This window comes from Polypterus senegalus, chromosome 14 (genome assembly GCF_016835505.1).
Source record: "Polypterus senegalus isolate Bchr_013 chromosome 14, ASM1683550v1, whole genome shotgun sequence".
NCBI lineage: Eukaryota > Metazoa > Chordata > Cladistia > Polypteriformes > Polypteridae > Polypterus > Polypterus senegalus.
Genome location: NC_053167.1, coordinates 114,458,145 through 114,476,943, shown reverse-complemented (window position 1 = coordinate 114,476,943; position 18,799 = coordinate 114,458,145).

Sequence of the window (18,799 nt, the reverse complement as noted above, 5' to 3'; positions counted from 1 at the left end):
AACACTGTTAGAATATTAATATTCTTCCTAAGCTCCTTTTTTATTTCAAAACATCCCAATATACATCAATAAATCATTTTTTAAGCAATTAGATTCAACAATAACCTCGTTTATTTGGAACTCAAAACATCCACGTATCCAAAGAGTGACCCTACAAAGACAAAAGGCAGAAGGTGGCATGGCTCTACCTAACTTCCAGTTTTATTACTGGGCAGCAAACATACAAGCTATAAAAACCTGGACACAAATAGAACAACAAACACAGGCTTGGTCCGCAATAGAAATAAAATCTTGCAGTACTTCTTTATATTCCCTGCTCTGTGCCCCAATAAATACAAGTTATTGGCAATATACTAATAACCCAATTGTGCTTCACTCACTTAGAATATGGAACCAAAATAGAAAGCATTTTAAGATGGAGAATCTTTATCTGTTGCACCTCTGCAAGAGAACTACCTCTTTCAACCTTCGCAAACATATGCAGTTTTTAATATCTGGAAAAAAATTGGGATTAACTTACTTAAAGATCTTTATATAGACAACGTCTTTGCATCCTATGAACAATGACATTCCAAATTTAACATTCCAGCTACACATTTCTTTCACTGTCTTCAAATTAGGAACTTTGTTAAACAGAACCTTCCAGATTTTCCTCATCTTGCACCCTCATCCATGCTGGAAAAAATATTGCTCAATTTCAAGGACTCAGACACCATCTCTGCAATATATAAAATCATTTTACAGTCCCTCCCTTTCAAAGATCCAAGAGGACACTGGGAAAAAGATCTCTTAATCAATATATCAGAAAAGGAGTGGAAAGTAGGAATGCAGAGAATTCAGTCGAGCTCCATATGCGCAAAGCATACAATTATTCAACTCAAAATTATATATCGAGCACATCTGTCTCATCTAAAACTCTCCAAAATGTTTCCAGGGCATGATCCAACCTGCGAACACTGCAATCAAGTCCTAGCTTCACTGGGTCACATGTTCTGGGCCTGCACCAAATTAACATCATTCTGGACCAAAAGTTTTAATTACCTTTCAGACAGCCTTGGTGTCACAATCCCTCCTAACCCATTAACAGCTGTGTTTGGGGTTCTTCCAGATGGACTTAAAGTGGAGAAGGACAAACAAACTGTGATTGCATTCACTACACTCTTGGCACGCAGACTTATTCTGTTAAACTGGAAAAATCCAAACTCTCCTCTTTTAAGTCAGTGGGATACCGATGTTTTATACTATTTGAAATTGAAAAAAATCAAATACTCAGTTAGAGGATCTGTACAGATTTTTTTCAAAACATGGCAGGATCTAATCAGTAATATTTTAAAATAAGCTCTAAAAGCACAGAGGAGGCAATTATTTCTGTATTTCTTTTTCTTCTCCATTCATCTCTATTGGCTTATCAAACTTATCAATTTAGGTATGTTTACAAGCCTTAAATTTTACTCCTTTGGCCATGCTCTCTCTCTCAGGGGTGGGGGTCGACTTGTTCTCAATTCTACTTTTTATAAAAATTGATTGATTTGTATGGAATGATTGCAATAAAATTAACAAAATTTCAAAAAAGAAAAATAGAATATTTAGAAACTTGAATACTGTACGCTACATGCTACCATCTTTATAAGTGGAATGGAATGACATAATCCCTTACATTACCACCTTGTCAAATGACCAGAAAATGACAAAAAGAGTTATTAAGTATACTAAATGCTGCATTGTAATGATCTCTAAATATTCCCTCTTAATTTTTATTTTTTATTAGGCAATAACTGTCATTAACACCAAATTAAAAATTCTGTCAATAAGTAAAAAAAAAAAAATACACAGCAAAATTTTAAAACAGATCACAAGGAGCGTAGCTAATAATTTTAAAAAACAGCTTGTGAAAGGTAGATCAAGCATGCAGAGCAAGATGCTGGTAATCAGAGAATAACATACTGGATTAAACAAAATGGGATTCTTTTCCCCTTTACAAATTCAATGGATTGGAAAATGACTGACTGACTGACATAACACGTCACCTAATTTTTCATTTTGACTTTGTATTTGTCACTTTAATAGCTTCCAAAGACACGTATGAGTTGAGATAGCTAAGTATATACATTCCTGACACTAAAAATGTTGTTTAAACTCGCAATTATAAAGCTGTTATAATAATAAAAGTAAAATCAGAAATATGACCGTTTTTTCCCCAGTATGTTTTAGAAGAAAGGAAACCTGCTTATGTTTGCTACAATTAATGCACAAAACAAATGCAAAATAAAAATGTATTGCAGCATTGTGTGTCTGGAGTAAAACAAAGGTGAAATTAGTGTGAGGTTAAAAAAAGCACTGTTCTTTTTCAAACAAATGTCAACATTTGCTTTAGAATGAGAATTGATTTTTTAGATATTCAAATTACATTGTAAAAAATGGGCAAATGAAGGATTTTTATAAATGATGATCTATTAACAATGGAATTACATAAAAGGCAATCTATACAAAACCAGTCTCAATATGACATCCAGAAACCAGAATCCTTAAAGCAAAGTGAGATATAATGAAAAATGTAGAAACTCACCAAGAAACAGTAATTTTTACAGAAAACTTCAACAACAACAACAATGATTCCCAAGTTCTGAGCCTTCTCAGTTGATTTAAATAGCCAGACACAGGGATCAGGACTGCAGGACGTCAGGGCGGCCCACCTCCTAGTGCTCCATCCACAAAGAACAAGATACATATCTACACTTAAAGTGACAATACACCATTATAAAATCACATATGAAATCAACAAAAATAACATATAGACTTGAAAAATAACTCAAAATTAACAAAAACCACAAGAAAATCTAAAATACATGCAAATTTCAACAGATACATAAAAGGCAAAATCAGAATTGATGGTGTCTTATTCGAGGCAAGTGGCATGTGTGTGTTTGTGCCCAAGCTCCAAAGCCTCAAAATGGAAAACAAAAACATGACCTAATGCTGCCCAGCGGTGCACTATTAGAGGGAGCCCTGCACCAAACAAAGATCATTTAAAACCAACACTTACGGCTTCTCAACAGCAAGAGGGAACTCGCAATTTCTATGATATTGCCAGTGATCCCTGAGAAGAATCTAATGGCTGCCGGCTGTCCATTTAAGAGCATCTCTCATTTCCTTAATCCCGGAAAAAAAATGGAGAGCCCTTCTGGGTCCCTTCTGTTCCTATTTTTTTTTTTTTTTGGAGATTCATTTACACTGCTTTTTTTGGTTGAATTACCTATAGGAATAACCTAATGCAATAGAAATGTTTCCAATATTACAGCCTGTAAAACTGCACCGAAAAGGGCAGTGAAAACCAAGGTCTTCCCATTACATTCCCAGAGGGAAGTTAGTACTCATTTTAAATTTGGCTTGAATTGACCGAATTGTCCTGAAGCTAAAACAACAATCCATCAACACAGTTTACTCCTTGCCATACCTCCTTAGAAACCTTTTATGTTGAAAAATTATTTTCTACTGCTAGTTGCTCGCGGCTCCTTTCATCTTCCTGCCTCTGCTACCCTTAATACTCTCTTGCAGTTTACTTTCTTCCACAACAAGCCATGTCACTTGTTGATATAATATGTGATTATTTCATATGATTTACTAAAACATGAACATCATTTGGGTCCTAGATTTGATTAATAGCCTTGTGCATGGAACACATTTGTCACTGGTGGATTTATAAAAAGTTATTTCCAGAAAGTCTGAGTCCATAGTCCCAAAACACAAGGTTAAATGACATCAATAAACTACCCCATAAGTATGTGAATGTTTCCGTTATGCTCTCAGCTAATGCTTTGGCACTCTGTGACACATTAAGAAAATATATTGAAGAAAAAGTAGACAGAGTCCAAACCCTTAAATCTGTTTAATTCTTGATATTGTTTAATATAGCAGCTGATATATTGTTGGTCTTCCTATCGTAAATGTATGTGTAATTTCAGCAGATAGTGTATACTACAATGTTCCTGTTTCAGTAGACGCCAATGAGCCACTTACCATGCCAGTGTTCACCTAGAAATGTAGCACCAACTATATTATCCATTTTCAAGCTAATTATCGTTTGAATCAGCTCATTGGCATAATTCAAAAATATATTCTACCTTACAATGTATTGATGGCCTATAGAAAAGGTTACTTTTTTTATGAACAGCTTTTAGTGAGAGTACAAAATAAACATTTCATCTTTAAAATATTATAAGCAATTGTTTGGTGATAGTGGGAGGAAAGTTGTTCAGCACATTTCAATATATTTTAACAATGTTTTCTTTAAAATTGGATGCAGTTGTAACTTTGTTCATTTGTAATATGATACAGATAAGAAATTAATTCTTTGGGATCTAATGCAGAGGTGGGCATGACACTACCTGCTCAATTGCCCATATATGTATTATGAGACGATGGAAAGAATCAGAAAGAAATAAACCTGTTCTGGTCTGGTTGGCCATAGAGATGAAATCCTTTCCTAATCCTTCTCTGTATGCTTTGCTCTGTGCACCAGTTACCCTAAATTACAAGCAACTAATGCCAGACTCAACCTGCACAATTTTAGCCTCAATTTCCTAGTCACAGAAATACATATTTGAGATTGGAGATAAAAATCTCCAGATCACAGCCAAATGACTGAGTGTGCCTATCATTGATGCTTATTAAGTATGACGACTTCAGCTGCTCCTCTGATCACAGATGTCACAGTTTGAAATTATCTGCACAAAATAAACAGAATTACAGAAAGTAGGGAGTAAAAGCCAATGACAGTATAGGAGGAAATGAGGTGGAAACCAGCAACAACTTCAGAATAACATGTGGACTGAAGAAATGGAAGAGAAAGATGGAAGAACTTTAGCAAGATCCTGGCTGTGCCTCTCCACTCATTCTTGACTCCATAATTCCTGTTTTTTTTCTTTCAGAATAAATGAAAACATGGATAATTTGTGCTGCAAGCAATTCTTCCAACTCCATGAAAAGGAACAGGCATGTATTGTTTATAGTTTCATAAGATAATGGAGTTTCAGAATTGGATTCTTTCTTTTGGGAGGAAGATCTTGTAATTTGTGAACCTTGTTCGAGGTAGGTTATGTAGTGTGTGTATCACATGGACAACAAGATGTTTAATAGCAAAAAATAATGTAAATGGTTCAAAAAGCCGTTGAAAACTATCCAATGTGGGCCCTGCATATTTAGAAATCCACTGGTTCAATTATCACGTGGCATCAGTTTAGAGGACTCTTGAAGGCTGAGTTGATAGTTGCAAAACTCAAATTTGTCATCGGTTTTTGGATTAGACATACTTTTCTAATGTTTTTATTCATTTATTTATCTTTTTCTGACACCACCGTTATTTTCTAGCACATCACCTTGTTGTGATGTTTATGTATTTTGTTGTTTTTGAGTTATGTGCTTGATTTTTGCGTATTTTCTATTTTGTTTATATTTACATGCTGTCACTTTAAATGTATTATGTTCCACCCTGACATCACCACGTCTGAGCCCTCCCTTTGAAACTTCCCGAAATGTGATGACAATGAAATCAACTAATATGTTACATGTTGTGAATTTGTTATCCTTTTGTAATACTAATAATACTGTGAAATTATAAGTTTAAAAAATGAAATGTATATGCAAGATTTAATTTCAAAGTTCAACTAATGAATCCAAATCTCTCTTATCTTTAGACACTACAATAGTCAGCTCACTTCCAGTCCTGAAAGGTACGACAACTACACGTTTTTTCCAGCCACTTGCTACATTTAATGTCAGCTTTTCTGTTAACTGAACCTCTTGTTTGATCATCCATCTTCCTGACTAATGTGACTTTTACTGCTGCTTAGGATTTATAAAGACACTAACAGCCGATGTGATAATAGTGGCCAGGTGTCTCTTCATTCCCTGCCTTTTTTTTCTTTTATTTTAATTCACTGGCTTATCAAGAATTTGAACCTCTTTGTTTCTTTTCGTCATCCAGAAGGCAATTAACTATGAGTCGCAGATATCAAGGGAGAAAACAAGTAATCATTTCCACAGGTGCTCTCCTCATTTGTTTGTGTGTACTTAATTAAGGAACTGCTTTTAATAAAATACTTAAAAAAAGAAAAAACTGGGAGGAATATGTCGTTTTTCTGCTGAAATTAAAATAAAGTCTGAATTTCTGACACAATGGAATGATTACAGGTACAAGGCACAGAGTGTCAAATGAAATGGCAGGTAAAATGAACTAAAGAACTGTTAGCTAATTATGAAATGGACTTTAACCAAAGCCTGTGGTGACTGTGGCCTTCTAGGACTGGAGCTGAACACCCCAGTCTAGACAAAGTTCACAGCAAAGGAAACAGACTATGCTAATACAAAGTAGATTATATCTAATTGTCTGAATTCATGGAAAACAAATTGACAAGCTTATTTCAATGGGATTTTATAATGCTGACACTGTGGCTAAGGGAGATTAGGTTTGACTCCCAGCCCATTCACTGTTGGTGTGGAGTCTGCAAGTTCTCCTTGTGCCTCTGTGGGTTTTTCTCCACCTTAAGATAGTTGAGGACTCTAAATTTGTAATCTAAGGACAACTATGATGACGGAAGGGATGATGGGTGTTATTGCTGTGATGATACCTGCAGTGTCAAATGTTCTCTGACTTTTCATTAAATATTACTTAAATATTAATGAATAAATGTATTACACATAAGTACTGTAGAATGCCAGGGAAAGCTGTTTGTCCTCAGAATCCCCAAGGATTTATTTTTTCCAACTTCCATGCCAGTTGGATTTTTGTTTTCCTGTCCTCCCTGGCCATCTGACCATAACATATGTTATCATTTCAGACATTCGACTTTTACCATTGGAGACTTTAAAACTGACTGAATTCAATGTACAGTCAACCCCCAGAATTCACAGGGGTTACATTCCTAGTGCACCCGCGAATTGCGAAAAACCGTGAATTCTGGATGTAGTCAAAAAATGCCTATAAATGCCTATTTTTATAGTTTAAACCCTAAACATGCCCCCAAAAACTTTTCATTTCATTTCATTTCAAACTCAGCTTAATACTTTACCCTTAAAAAAAAGAATGTAAAGGTAAACCCGTATACTGCACAGTACTGTACTGCTATGTCTGCCGCAGTGCTAGAATGTAAAATACCGATGTTGCCCCTATATGGACTGAAATTCATGCAAGCACGTTTTCTATGGTATTGCGGTCACTTTCATTGGTATAAGTAGGGTAAATATATTAATAATTTAATAAAAATACTACAAAATGTATGGGTACTCACGAATGATATTGATTGAAGATGATGATGATGATGAGTTAGCAGTACAGTATGATGAAGGTATGTAATAAAGATAATGACTGCCCAGCAAAGCAGATGATTTACAGCTCCTCTGGTGGCGCCTCTTCTTCAGGCGCTTGGGCAGCATCTTAGGGCTTTAAGAAGAACAAAATGAAAAACACGAGAACACTCAATGAAACACTCGAGATAGCTACACACGGTAAACTGTTATGATGCAGGAATGCTGGGCTACATCTGCCGGAGATGCGTCACAGGGCAGCAGCCAATCAGCAGTAAGGAGAAATGAATAACGCGCTCAGATTGGCTACTTTCAAACCTCCCGTCTCTGACTACAGGGGTATTTCACCATCCCAAGCTGTGTTTTCCTCTACGGTTGCTTTGTGTTCTCTCTACAGTACAGTATTACCACAAAAAAAATTGCAGAGGATATTTGCAGTTTCCATGAACAATTATTAGTTAGGTTCTAAGGAAAAATCTGTGAAACGACTGAGACCGCAAACTCTGAACTGTGACTTTGCGGGGGTTGACTGTAATTTAATTTACATTCACCTCTGTTAGATATTCTATCTTTTTTATTTCTTTATTTATTATTTGTAATTTTTCTTTTATTATTTGCCTCTTGAGTTACAATCTTGTGTAGAAGTCTGCCATATAAATAATTGTTGTTGATGAGCGCATGTAAGTGTGTATGTGCACACTCATGGGTGCACTGGTGCCTCATCCATGTATGGTTACTGCTATCTTGTACACCTGGTGCCAGATGTACAGGGCAAAATAACAGATATGCACAAATGTACCTGGTGTATGGTGTACAACCCTAAGCCTAACCCTAAGGGGCACAACTAAAGACTGAGCGCTGAGAGACAGCCATTGTCCACAGCTAAATGTACCCAACCCAAACCTGGACCAAAACCACACACCTCAACTTGCAGTGATGTGGATGGCGCTCCTGGAAACCCTGACCTTTTCCCTAAACCCAACTTCAGCTCTTCAGTTTAGAATTTTTGTGGTTTTGTTAAAAGTGTTTTGTGATTTTGCATGTAAACTCATCACAAACCAAACATTTGATCCCAAAAAAAGTTTAAAAAAATCCATGCAACCAAACAAAATGTCATCTCGACTATCAGCATTTTTGTCTGAAATATAACAACTACCAAATTCAGAGCACATCAGGATATGTAGAGAGGCCAACAAAAGCGTACTGCAGGTGAATTCTGAACAAAATGATTTGACAACTTGTAATTAACTACTCTATTTGAAAACTGTAAGTTTACATGCATTAATGGAGGAAACCTAAAAGGCAATAGAAAATAAAAATAAAATCTTTACAGAATGAGTATGATGTTTCCACCTCTAAATAAAGTGTTGAGTTTTGGCCTGTTTATGTTGGATGGTCACTGAGGATGCTTGTCCTTCTTGTGCTGAATGCAAGAGGCGGCAGCAACTTCTAAATGGAGATGGAATAAAAAAAACACAATAGTAATAGCAAAGGGTCACACCAGCAAGGTTTGGGCAAACTAGCTCAGGATGTGAACATAAGAACTAGGAACATAAGAAATTTGATGAATGAGAGGAGACCATTTAATCCATCAAGCTTGTTTGCACCTGTACCAATATCTCATCCAGATACTTCTTAAAGGTTGCCAAGTGTTCTGCTTTAACTGCAAGTTATCTATACAGGGTATGTAAAACAAGAATTGTATTCAGAAAATAGTGCAGGACCTTGAAAAATGGATGAAAAAAAATACCAAAGCCAAATCATAAAAGCCAGGGATTGGGAAACAAAAATGAATGCAAGTAAAGGTCTTTGAAAGAATCCAATTGTGGACAAAAGAGTAATGTGCAACTTTGGCCTTCATGGCTATGACAGCATAATATCATGAAGCACGCACCTTTGCTTGACCCTGCATAGAAACGGCTTTCAACCAGCCAACAAAAATACTTAAAATGTCAGCACCACTGTGAAAAACAAAGTGGCATTGTGTTAATCATTTTGAACATCCCGAAAAATGCATCAGGCAGATAAATGACCATAAGGTTCCTTGACTCCTTACAAAGAAGTCTTGATGGTCAAGCAAAAATGATAAAAAATAAGAAACACAATAATAATCATTTTCCTAAATCTCTTCCCAGTGGAACTTTGCCATTTATTCATGGTAGGAAGATGCAGGAGGTGATGCAGAAACTGACTAAGGTGCTACTGTCTCTTTTCAGCATATTTCTTCTTGGTGCGTCTTAATCCTTATTGCACTCCGTCTGTTTGGTGGTAGGGAGCAGACCCTTTTGTTCCCTGGGTTGCCATCATTGTTTATATTGAATGGATTTAGGCAGATCTGTCTTAAGCACATATACTAGCCAACCCGTTCATAATCAGGCCAGTTTTTTAATGATTTTTAAGCACAGGGAGAAAATTAACATTTGAAAAATCGGTAATGTAATAAATTAGCAAGAAAAGCAACATTGTAACAATGCACGAAACCAACACACAATGACTGAAAACTGGCGCACCGTGCTTCTCCTGCCACGGAGGGATGGGGGTGCTGTGGAACGGGAGGAGAGGAGAAGGACGTCCATTCAGCTCCATCCGTCATGCTAGTCTGCTGATTTCTCGTTCAGTATGCACTGCCCGCTCATGTGCCCACCTCCAACTCGTCACTTGAGTCGTCGTCTTTATACAGTCCAGATGTACCTGTGCTTTTCATTGCTCTGTGCGGATCTGGCTGCTTTTCTATATATAATCCACCAAGACACCCAACCACAGTAGTAGTGAGGTGGGAGAGGTGTGTGTACAAAGGGTTGGGACGCAACCAGTAGGAGCGTATGAGTCGCACTCAGTGGGACTTAGTTTGCAGCCCGAATGGAGTTCAACGGCTTACCCACACCGGGTAGACACACGCTCAATGTCATGCATAATTATTTATTGAATGCTAAACACTTCTGGAAAGACACGGTTGTCTAAAACGGGTTGGTGTGAGAATACAACAGTAAGCGAATGAAAAGATGGAACTCTAGAGGGAGCAAAATACAACACAATAGTGAACCCGCGGCATAACAAACACCGCATAATTATTTATTGATGGTTGAACACTTCTGGAAAGACACAGTTGTCTAAAAAGGGAGGGTTTGAGGATACAACAGAATGAGAATGAAAAGATGGAACTTTTCATTGCTCTGTGCGGTTTTGGCTGCCTTTCTATATATAATCCACCAAGACACCAGATCACGGTAGTAGCGAGGGGGGTGTGAACAAAGTGCAAGAGCATCTAAGAAGATGCATGTTTGTCGCTGAAGCGAATTGCTGCATGTAGCGTGTAAAACAGTTTGCTCAGTTGTAAAGGAATGTTTTAAGGACCCTATGGGATACCCCTCGGTTTTGGCTGCTTTTCTATATATAATCCACCAAGATACCCGACCATGGTAGGAGGGGGGTGTGCACAAAGGGTAAGGACGTAATGAGTGGGAGTGTATGATTCACACTTAGTGGCATAATTATTTATTGAATGCTAAACACTTCTGGAAAGACACAGATGTCTAAAACGGGTTGGTGTGAGAATACAACAGTAAGTGAATGAAAAGATGGAACTCTGGAGAGAGCAAAATACAACACAATAGTAAACCCGTGGCATAACAAACGCCGCGTGGCTCAGACGTGCATGTGGACTCTTACCGCTGACGAAAGGGACTAACTGGGTGGTCGGTGAGTTTTTGCGTCCAGGCAAATGGGCAAGCAATGTAAATGACTAGAGAGCGAGGGTAGACGCCAGCCGGTGAAAAAGGAGCATTGGTGGGCAGGAAAACGTCTTCCGTGTTCCTGAAGGAGCATCTAAAAAGACGCATGTTTGTCGCGGAAGCGAATAGCTGTATGTAGCATGTAAAACAGTTTGGTATGGTGCACGTGGTCATGCATCATAACCGAAAAGTTGGTTTTTAAAGACTGCTTACTTCATTGTGCTTCAACCTCAGTTGTAAAGGATTGTTTTAAGGATCCCATGGGATACCCTCATTTCACACGCTGCATATGGCGATTCACCTCCGAGAAACATGCCTCTATGAACAGTCAACGGCTCGGACATGACATGCACATGACATTAACCTGACACTGCATGTGGCTTCTACGACAGACGAATATAAATGACGCCATTTTTCTGTGTTGTCGCGTCCGAGTTGTCGTCGTATACAATGGTCTTGGAGTTGGTGGGCGTGGCTCTTTCCTGCGTGCGCCATAGGTGTCTCACTTGTCGGCAGCTAAGTGAATCCGCGACGCTTTCCATGGTTGTCTTGCCTTAGTGAATTATATATATAAATTCTGCCTGTCTGTATTCTTTATTTAGCACCAGGATGGCCCCTCAACCAGCGAACTGATATGCATCATGTCTGGCACCATGATTTATATCATATGTCTTAATTTACTGCTTAGCACTATTGTCTTGAGCTAGTTTAGGTTAAAGAAGTATAATAAAATGCTTTCTTACCGGCTAACTGTGGAGGCATTTTACAAGGTCCACTTCATGACATATATAGGCACTGGAGCCAATTAAATGATTTAACAAATGACTGTATGGAGTTTATGTGCTCTCCCCATGTTCAGCCTTTGGATTTAAGCAGGTTTAGAAATATTTTTACATTTTCGTAAAGGGTACAATACATTTTGGTCTTCCTCTTGCATCTCAAAGACATGTAGGTCTGTTTAATTGGTAACTTTAAAGTGGGCCCATGTAAGTCTAATTTATGAATACCAAGTAAAGACTCAAGCAGCACTCTTGGGCAAAGCCCTTGCAGAAGAATTTATCTTCTTGGTTGTTAATTCGTAGACCACACTAGTTTGAAAATAATAATGACATGATATACAGTTTATACCCCATGCTGATAATAGTAATTATATAACATACTTTCATGACAAACTGATATTCTGGCTTGTAGGAAGTGAAAGGAGGCTGTAGACATATTTCCCTTGAAAATCGGACCTTCTGCATTTTCTTGGACTGGGGTCCCATCCAAGGTTGGTTCCTTCTTTAGAATACGCTTCAGGCACAAAACTCTGAATTTGATTTAACAGGTGTGGAAGATCAGCCTTGGCACAGACAGACAGACACCGTTGGCTCAAGCACCACACTCATTTTATTTACACTATTTACAATTGGTATTGTCTCGCACACAACCCAGTGTCTCAACTCCAAACACTCTCAAGTCTGGGCCTCTTAAAAGTCCTGCCTTCACCGCCTCCACCTCCACTCTCCTCTGAGCTTCATCCTCTTCCACCCGACTCCGGCTGATGACTGGAGGGAGGCAGCCCCTTTTATTCCCACCCGGATGTGCTCCAGGTGCCTCTTGATGAGCTTCCTGCGGCACTTCCTGGTTTGGCGGAAGTGCCGCATGAGCACCCGGAAGCACTCCGGATGTCCCTGGTAATACTTCCAGCAGCATCTCCGGGTGTGGCAGAAGTGCTGACGTCCAGGGCTCCTCAGTCATCTGGGCACCCCCTGGCAGTGGCCACTGTCCCCTATAGGATTGAGCTTCCATGCTCCATTCCTGTGGTCCCCATAAAAACCAGGGCAGCTGCCCTCTCGAAGTCCGGGGAAGGCATAGTCCCTCACTCGGTTCTTCTTGGCGTCCCGGCTGGGCACAGCCTCCAGGCACCCGCCACACAGGTTTCATGGCAGATGAATGGCAATCTGACTCCTCACACTTTACCCTGCTCCCTGATCTGCATCATGTTTGCGTGAATAATTTATGACATGCTTTAAAAAAAAGAAAAAACCTTGCAATTTTTTCATTAGAGGAGTACATAAGCAAACTATAATGAGAATATTCTGAAAATATAGTACTTTGTTATTCAGCATAGATTCAATGTATGTTGTGTCTTCACTGCAAGGATTAAGCATGTTATGCTCCTCACTGTGAAGCACAGATCAGGTAGTGACAGTAACAACCATCTGAGTTTATAACGCAGATCTAGAGTGGTGGCCCTCAGGCCAGGAATCTGCGCAGGCAATTGGAATGCTGGAGGTTTGAATCCCGTAAACGCCAGAAGTGACTCTACTCCATTGGGCCCTTGAGCAACGCCCTTAACCTGCAATTGACTCATCCCGGGCATGACGTTAATCTGCATCCAGCCATGCGAGCAGTTCCTCCAACTTACAGGGAAAACTTGGGAGCTGATGGCAGGATTGGCAGTCCAGCCACTGTAAAAAATCTCAAACTGTTCCAGTGTGGTGCGGAGGTGTCACCCACTGCACTCGTCTCCCAGTCCAGGTGGTTTGTCGTGTGGTGGGTGCAGTAACACACTATCAGCACATGCTCCCAACCCATCTCTCGGCATGACAGGCCCTGTAACCATTAGTCATAATGATAGGAGCTCAGGAGATGAACAGAGAGACAGAGGTTCAAGAGTACAATTTAATCTCATTGCACTGCTCATTTATGCCTCAGGTAATATTATTGGCCATAATAATCCATCCAGTATAGTTAGCAGATGCTTTCCTAGCCATCAGATACACTAAAAAGTCTGTTGTATCATTATAATCCACTCAAAACGAGTTCAGTTTCTTCTTACCCATCAACTTTAATGTATTTCACTGAGGAATTCCTGAACTTATTTGAATTTTGACAAACTTTGAGGCAAAGTGAATGAAATAGGATTTACTTAGAACTTGTCCTGACACACAAGGGAAGGCCATACACCTTTTAGCTTCCACTCACACACTGTCTTGAATCTCAACTTCCTAAGTCACACTCCTATTCAGTCTGTATTAGAAGCTCACCACCCTGACTTAAGCTCTTCCTGTCCTTGCTCATCTTATGTCCTGTTCATTTGAATTTTGCATTGCTTACTACGAGGGACATTCAAAAAGTTTCCACGCTTTGTTAAACTGTATTTATTAAGAATTTCAAAAACAAATGACATCACTTTTCTACATAGTCTCCTTCATTTGCGATGCAATTTTCCCAGCGTCGTACCAACTTTTTAATGCCCAATTACTACACCCACCTTCACCATTTACAACGAAAATATAAAACTGCAGAAACCTTTTGAACATCCCTTGTACTGCAGTATCTGTTGTGTAGTATTAACCTGTATTTCCATTTACTGCATTGTTTGCCATTCATAGTGGCTGAGATGATTAACCATTAAGCAAAATAAACACATGCTAAGGGCATTAAGGGAAGGGGGCACCACAAAACGTTTCCATTTCTGGATTTACCATGGACCATATGGTGCAAAACTGCAAATGGTGCAGCTGAACCAGAATCCACAAAAAGGGGCTCCCACTTTAAATGAAAAAATGACATACATATATATATATATATATATATATATATATATATATAAGTAAAAAATAATAATAAAATAGTAATAATAGAAGTTAATGGTATATATTACTTTTGGGAATACAACAAAATTAGAATCTTTTAACTGCCACACGGTTCACCGAGGCTCACGTGATCGTTCTTCTCTTGGTCTTGTCGGCTGCCCTGTTCAGTCATCCACTAAAAACCTTGAAGTGTTTAGGGCCTCTAAAGGTCTTAATCTGGCCGTGCATATAGTATATTAATGTTGAACACCCATAGTGTCAAATGCGTTGCATACTGATTAGCATATGCGGGTAAGAATTTCACTGCACTCGGTACACCTGACAATACTGGTCCTATGAGCCTGATTGTGCCCACCTTGATTAGCGTTACATGAAATAAAAAGGTGCTTGCTAGATTTGTGACATAAAGTGGGTGAGGCATTGCCTTTGTGGCATCAGTGATTACCAAATTACTTATCTGTCAAAAAGGTATGCTAATATGGGAGGTAATATCTGAAATATAAAAGTAATGATCATGTGATTCTCATGGTTCCTTCATTAGAGTGTCATAGCAGTAACAGACTGGGCAGGGTAGCTCGTATTTCTCTGACTCCAGCTCCTTCCTAGAAATTCCTTCACACAATTAGTCAAAGTGTTTTTAAAATCCCTCCAGCATTCCAGCGTCCAGTTCTGAAACTCTGTAAAGTGGGCTATGCCCAATATAACAGGGGTCCAAAAAGCCTATTTCAACTGCCTCCTCTCCATTAAGAGCTCTAAACAGAGAGGGGACCCTGCAAACCTACAGAGAAACCGCACTCCAGCTGCTTGTACCTATGGTCTCATTCTTTCAGTGACTCACAGGTAAATATGAGGAAGGAAATCTCTTGATATAATTATTTCAGTATGTGGCTGAACTAGGACTACTGGAATCTGGACCTTATAAATATAAGAGAAGTAAAAAAGGGTTTGGCACCCTGGAAGGTGAGCACTGTTAACTGATTGTTGAGCTGGTTAAAGGACACCACTGGCCTTGCCGCTGTGCATGTTGGATGAGGATCGAGGTCTCTCTTCCAAATGGTCATAAAACACATCTGGCAATCGCAATGATGACGAGATTAAAAAGCCCCAAGGTGGCAGTAGCTACTGTACCTGGGAAGTGAGTTGGGCTGGTGCAAAGACAAAGGGCTTCATCCAGGTTTGCTTGTTTACTGCTGAAAGGAAAGCACAAGGACTCCTGGCCTTTCCACCATTTTCATTAACCCTTACCCGGAGTCCAGTTCAGCCAGTCTCGTTGGATTCAGCCAGGTGCTCAAGCTCATGACATTATGGATATGGATACAGATATAGATATAGACATAGATACAGATATACAGTAGATATAGATATAGATATAAATGGGTGTCTTTCAGCAAAATTTAATTTGTAAATGCTGTTTAGCACATCAGTACTCTACTAGAAATCAAGTATTAGCAAAATGAAAAACTGGCCTAAAATAAAACATTAGACCGCAACCAAAATGTTTGACTATTCAGTCCTCACCAGTAACTCACCAAGTGAACCATAGCAAGTGAACTCTAAAAATACAAACAATCAGTCTTTAGCTTTGCACTTATAAAGCATCTTGACATCACTTTCACCACAAAATAAAGGCCTTTAAGTGACGTCTGACTCTTCTGTTCATCTTAGCTTTTGTAGCTTCAAGAGTGTGGGAATGTACTTCATTGCTAAACTGTGGGGTGGTCTGCCTGCTACTATAAGAGATGCCCCTTCGGTCTCAGCTTTTAAATCCCAGCTGAAGACTCACGATTTCAGTTTAGCACACCCTGACTAGAGCTGCTGATTAACTGTACAGGCTGCATCTCTGCTGTTAGTCATTAACACTAAAACATAATTAACATGATAGTTAGAATTTGTTACTAACCCTCACCTATTCTGTTTTTCTTCTTGGTACTCAAATGTGGTACTTGGTGCCACCTGCCAAGTTGTTTTACCTGCCTAAGGTAAAGTCATCCCTGATGGAGGATCGCAGGAATCGTGGGAAAGAGGGGTCCTTTCATCGGATTGGCTGGCCCAGCACTGTCTCAGCTGTGGAATGACCAAATGGGGGAGGCAGCTTGATGGCCGAGGTCTCCAGGACTCTAAACAAATCCAAATCATATTAAGGGATATCATCTACTGTTAATTCTACTCCGTACTTGTAATATTTCTATTGCTCTGTTATATTGCATTGAGGATTATTTATGTTCTGTTCTGTGTATTCTATTGTATTTACCTCTTTTTTTTGACACCCACTGCACACACAACCTATCTAGACAGGGGTCTCTCTCTGAACGGCCTTTCCTAAAGTTTCTTCCATTTTTTTTCCCTACAAGGTTTTTTTGGGAGTGTTTTCTTGTCTTCTTAGAGAGTCAAGGCTGGGGGGCTGTCAAGAGGCAGGGCCTGTTAAAGCCCATTGAGGCACTTCAGCCCTCCAAAATGTATCCATTTATTAGTCTTCTTTTTGGCCTAAAACTCTTGAATGTATATTTTCTTCTGAGTATTGACTTCTGTCTTTCCAGTCCAGCTGTTGACCACATCACAAGATTTTTATCTAAATTGTAAATGTCCTCCTTTATGATGACAGCGGTTATCCCTCAGTACTGCTGGGGTTGATGCTGTTGACGACGGCTTTTCAAACTACCTCTTTAGCTCCCTGCTGTCTGTTGCTTTTCATGGTAACCAGGCTTGAATGTCCTGCACTGTAGTTCACTTATGTTGCACACCTTTGCAGCATCACATCATTCCTGAACTTCATCTTCCATTTTTATGCTCAAGGCCCCCACCTCATCTGTCTACCTCAGTGATTTTGGTGCCTCAATGTCTGCCAAACTTCCTCCAACTCTATTCACACAACACTGGATAACTTTGGGTAGGCTCTCTTAGACAATTCAAGAAACTCAGCTCATCTAATTAAACTTTGATTCTTAACAACTTTTCACATCCTCCTGTACGAGCAGTTGTGAAGTGGGATGTGACAGAAGCCTGACTTTTAAATCTCACAGAACTACTTAATTGAAAACGCCATTTTATCTGCTATGAAACATCACCAGAGTCCTTTTATTCCTCTTAGTTGGACTACAAGTCTTTTGTTTTTCATTATCGTCCCACAGTTTGTGAAGTATGGTTGATTGAAGTGTTTAAAATTATGAAGGGAATTAGTCCAGTGCATCGAGACGGTGACTTTAAAATGAGTTCATCAAGAACACGGGGACACGGTTGGAAACTTGTTATGGGTAAATTTCGCACAAACATTAGGAAATTTTTCTTCACACAGACAACCACAGACACTTGGAATAAGCCACCAGTGTGGTAGACAGTAGGACTTTCGGGACTTTCAAAACTCGACTTGATGTTATTTTAAAAGAAATAAGTGGATAGGACAGGCAAGCTTTGTTGAACTGAATGGCCTGTTCTTGTCTAGACTGTTCAAATGTTCTAATGTTCTCGTCTAGTAAAGTATCAGTGTATTTCAAGAGGTTCAAAAAGAAGCTGCCTGATTCTTCACTTCAACAAATCTGTGACCTCACCTAGCGGGCCTTTCTACAATGGCTTCCTGTTTGACACTGAATCATCTTGAACAATCTGTTACTCACTTATAAGCCCTTATAATTAGCGAGGACATCCCCTGCATACATTTGTTAGACCCTGCCGATCTTCTGATGCTGGTGTTCTTAACTGTTCCAAACTGTCAAACTTGCTCCGCTAGGTTTGTAGCTCCTGCTTTCTAGGCCTGGATTCGTGTTCTTGATGTTCGCATTCACAGAGAAGGCCCAGCTGTTCTCTTTGACTTTTTAATTGCCGCCCCTTCATTTATGAGTTTCACCAACCCCTCCTGTTCACTTTGGCAATAATGACACAGCGGTAATTAAACGCTTTGAAGGCCAAACCCAAAACGCATCAGTCGATCCTGCACTCTAACTTAGTCTCGCAGTTCACACCATGAACCCTCTGCGTGGCTACGCAGTGAACCCACTATATATGTGGATAGAAAATAAAGAAGAAGAAAACATTTTAGTGGTAATTGTTAAAACTGGAAACGTATACTCCATAGCCCCTTATGTTATCGGTTTATGTGCATTTAAAAAAATAAATTATACAGTTTTCTAATTTTGTTTATTCAGTCCTGTTATCTGCATCCTATTTTGTGTATTGTATGAAATTAAG